Below are 4,311 nucleotides of genomic sequence, written 5' to 3'. Positions count from 1 at the left end.
GCGATGCTGGAGACCCTGCGCGAGCGGCTGCTGAGCGTGCAGCAGGATTTCACCTCCGGGTGGGTATACGGTGGGGGGCGGAAGGGACCCGAGGGGCCGGGGTGTCTCCTCCCTCTCCTCCCCGCCCCGCGGACCCAGGCCCGGTCCCGCCTCTCCCGGCTCCGCCCCTCGGAGGAAACTAACGAACTTTCCAGCGGGCCGCTCGGGGCCGAAAGTTACTTGTGCGCCAAGCGGCTCGGTGGGACTGGCGCCCGCAAGCCGGGGGGTGGGGAGCGGAGCGCCCCGGGGTGCAGGGGACCCTGCCGGGCAGGCTCAGCCTCCGGAGGAGTGGAGTCATGTGAGAGGCCAGCGCGCCTCCCCTTTCCGCCCCCCGCGGGCCCAGTGACTCTGCACCCCTCCCCCTCGAACTCCGCAGGACTTTCCCCCTCCCCCTAAGCCCGACTCCCCTGGAGCTGAGCCCATCACCCCCTTTCGAGCCGAAGGTGCTCCTGCCGGCGGGGCCGAGCCTTCCTGGTCCTGGGTCGGCGCCCGCGCGGGGGGTCCCCTGAGAAGCCCTTGGCAAGGCTTGTCACCTTTTCGCATTTTGCTTTCTCCTACCTTTTGCCCTGGGTTTGGCACTTCCGTCAGCGAAGAAACCATCGGACCAGCAGAACAGCAGCTCCAGCATTACTCCTAAGACCTAGTGGGTCCCAAACTTTGTTGAATATTAGAAGCACCCGGGGACCATTAGCAATCCTGATGTCCAGGTTGCTTCCTCATACCAATTAAATGGATCCCGGGACACCGGTCGTTTAAAAAATCCCCAGGTGATCTCCTTGTGCAACAAAGTTAGGGAACCGCAGGCTTAGATTCTGGCCCGGCCACTTAAAGGTTACTCGACCTGCGTCTTCCTTTAGTTAAATGTCACGGTAAAAACGATGGGAATGTGAACTTATCCCCTGGGTGATTAAAAAGATCAATGAGATAAACAATGCACGCAGGAAGCAGTATATAAGTCGCCGCTATTCCTGAGTGTTCAATTAATTTGATTTTTTTTTATTGCTTTTGTAAAGGTGTCAGTTTTACAAAGGATCGACTGTCACCTTTGGATTAAAATGCTGAGACTCTCAAGGCATCTCAATCACATTATGTTTAAATTTCTGGTGGGAAAATATTAGTGAAAGTTAAAAGTTGCTGGGCAAAAATGTCTGTTTTTGTTTCTGTGTGCCACTGTGGATTCCAGCTCAGCATTTTGATGTGACAGGGTAAAACTGCTAGCCTGACATTTTTACCTGTAGCATACCGCCAGGTCCTTTCCCCTTGGGCAGTAGTGCAGCGGGTTCTCACACTCATTTTTCAGTTAGCAGAGGGCTTAACTTGCTCCCTCAGAGCTCAGGAAGGTCTATACTGTTTACCTTGTGGGTGCTGCGGGCTACCAGGCCAGCCAGTACTTGAGTGCTTACCACGAGTAATGGGTTTTGATCATTTCAATGTGTGGTAGCAATGTTAGAGGTGTGCTAAGGAGTGTCATTCATGAATGTGCTTGCATACTTGCACTTTTCCTTCCACAAATGTAGAGGGAAGAAAATGACTTGCAGAGCATAGAGGATTGTCCTGCAGAAAAGCTTTGGTAGGATTCTGGAGTGGCCCACTTGCTGTAGATGAACATGTCTGCAAATAGATCTGCTGTCATTGCTTGTAGGACTTCCTGAATGCCCCTTCTCTTTGCTTACTTGCACAAGTAAACATAACTTACCTGGGTGAATATCGTCTGTGAACCAATTGCCCAGCCCCAAACCACTTTCGGAGATGAGGAAAAAGCCCTGAAAGTGTCGGGCTTTGTTAGGGAGGGGGCTGAGAACATCTGGTTAGGACCCATTTGAAACTGACTTACTGATGTTTGCCCTAGAAAGGCCAGTTTAGGGTGAGACAACCTGAGAGCGCTTCATTGCTTTTAGGCACCTGGTCATGCCACTCTTGCTGACTAATCTCGATTGGGTACTCTGTGCCAATAGCCTGCTGCCTGGCAAAGTGAAGCCTGTCGGGCCAGGTGACTGGCTAGCCTGTCCAACCTCTGGTGTCCACTTTGTGCAGGTCCTCAGTTTCCTGTGGGATTTTTACTCAGAGTACCCTCTTGGTCCACTGAGATCACCCCCTTTTCCATGGAGTGTTTTGTATTCCTGAGAAAAGCTGAGACTAAATATGGCTCTCGTGTGCTGCTGCTGAGTGAAAGACACATGACACCTGTGTTCCCATACTGGCCAGTGGACCCCCGGGGCTTCCTCGAACACTTGGTAGCAGTACCCAGAGCCACTGGCTTTGGAAGTCATTGAAACGCCAGTGTTGGGGTTGTCCGGAGAATTGAAGAAGGTCCTGCTTGCCAGAGGACCTTAGGTGTGGCACTTGGCTGTTGACAGAAAACCAGAGCAGCTTCCTCTGAGCTTTGCTTGCTCTCAGTTCCTGAGCATTACTGGATTTTAAATGGAGACAATTTTTTCAAAAGTGAAATTGAGCTCCTTTATCGTTCTCACGGGTGAATCCCATGAGAGTAATGAAAGCGTGCTGAACAATGAATTTTTGCATTCATTCACACTTAGCAAAACTGTAGTAGTGTTAAAATCGGTGGCAAGATTGCTGGTGGTCTGAGAGAGTACTCTACGTTGTCCCTAAACTTGTGGCCTTTTAAAATAAATGCTTAAGGAGCCCTGATGATACAGTGGTTACAAGTTGGGCTGCTAACTGCAAGGTTAGCAGTTCGAAACCACCGGCCCCTTGGAGGGAGAAAGATGAGGCGGTCTACTCCGGTGAAGAGTTAGTCTTGGAAGCTCACGGGGTCAGTTCTCCCCTGTGCTACAGGGTCACTGTGAGTCAACATAGGTGACAGTAAGTTTGGTTTGGGTTTATTCATGATTAAAATTGAGGAACACCTTGGGAGTGGCTGACTGAACCAAAGGACTGAGGGGATTGGTTCTGGCTCCTCTAAGCAAATCCTCACCCAAGGGCTTGCCAGCTGAAAGGTTGGTGCTTCAAGCCCACCTGGAGAGAGGTGGGCCTTGAAAGCCCCAGGAGCAGTTCTGCTCTGTACACCTGGGGTTGCCCTACATATTCAGGTGTGCCAAACTCACAGGGACCTCAATCACGTTTCTGTTCAATGTGGACCCTGCCTCTCACAGCCTTTGGTTCCCTCTTGGTGAGGCTCTGGGTTCCTGTGCTAGAGGTAGAACCCCAGCTGTTAGTGCTGTGGCAGCTGGGTTCTTGTGCTTCCCCCTCGTTGATGCTGACGGGTTTACAGAGTCTTCCAAGAGGAGAGATGGCTTATAAACGGGATCTTAATGAATGAGGTGAACCTGTGATGGACAGAGTATTGGGCAGGGCGTTTCACAGGTGGAAACGGTTGTGGGAGATGAGACGCGCGTTTAGTTCCTGATAATACCAAAACCAGACTCTGCCATCTCGTCAATGCTGACTCAGAGCGACCCTAGAGTGTAGAACTGCCCCTGTGAGTTTCCCAGACTGTAACATAATGGGAGTAGAAAGCCCCGACTTGCTCCTTCAGAGCAGCTGGGGGTCTCAAACTGCTGACTTTGCCGTAAACAGCCCACCGAGTCGGCACTGTGCCACCAGGCCTGATAATAGCGGGTCTAGATTACTTTGTTAAATTCATCAAATATGTATTGAGCGTTTACTTTTGTACGTGACTTAGGTGCTGGGGTTATAACAGAGAACAAGCTAGTTAGCAAGTGATGTCCCCACTTCTCATGAGCTATTTTATGAGTGCCCCTGACTCCTTAGGTTGGCCAAATCTTTTGAAGGTTTTTTGGGGGCAGGAGAAGCATGAGCCCACCTGTCCTCCTTTGAAAATCAATTTGGGAGGTAGTATGGTGGGAGGAATGGAGATGGGGAAACCTTGTTCAGAGACTGTAATGATGGTCCAGTACTGGGAGAACTTTAAAAAAGGGAATGGCAGTGGAAATCTCTGGAGTTTGTCGGGATACGGAAGTGAAGGCTTTGGCACAAATCAAGCATGTTGAGTGTGGAAGATCTTAGCTGGGTGGTGCATTTCCCAGCATACAAGAGCATAAGAGTGTAGGCTTGAGCCAAGAGGAGTGAATGATAAGTTTATGGGTGGTCGTCCACTGTCTAACCCATGATGCCCCGGTGCTCCTTAGATAAGTAGCAAAGTGAGGCACAATTCAATGAAAAGGCAACGAGGTCACTGCATGCGGTTGAATAAGCAGGTCTTCTGTTTGTCAGACCGTTGCCATCTTCCACAGACCACTCTACCTGCTCTGGAACGGCCAGAGCATAAGCATAAGCAGGTCTTCTGTTTGT

At 50.8% G+C, this 4,311-nt stretch overlaps 1 protein-coding gene across 1 annotated transcript in view; it reads left to right on the top strand.

The window, feature by feature from the left end:
- Positions 1 to 7: 7 nt before the first annotated feature.
- The window catches only part of DTNBP1 (dystrobrevin binding protein 1), a 155,426-nt gene continuing 151,122 nt past the window's right edge, over positions 8 to 4,311 (top strand). The window contains exon 1 of the mRNA XM_045298684.1: positions 8 to 59. The gene's annotated coding sequence lies outside the window, so the exon portion shown is untranslated. The remainder of the gene's footprint in view (positions 60 to 4,311) is intronic.

The sequence above is a fragment of the Echinops telfairi genome, unplaced genomic scaffold (assembly GCF_000313985.2).
Source record: "Echinops telfairi isolate 266 unplaced genomic scaffold, ASM31398v2 ScPeMD7_7439;HRSCAF=8477, whole genome shotgun sequence".
NCBI lineage: Eukaryota > Metazoa > Chordata > Mammalia > Afrosoricida > Tenrecidae > Echinops > Echinops telfairi.
The sequence above is the reverse complement of the archived record's forward strand: the minus strand, read 5'-3'. Positions and strand labels throughout refer to the sequence as shown.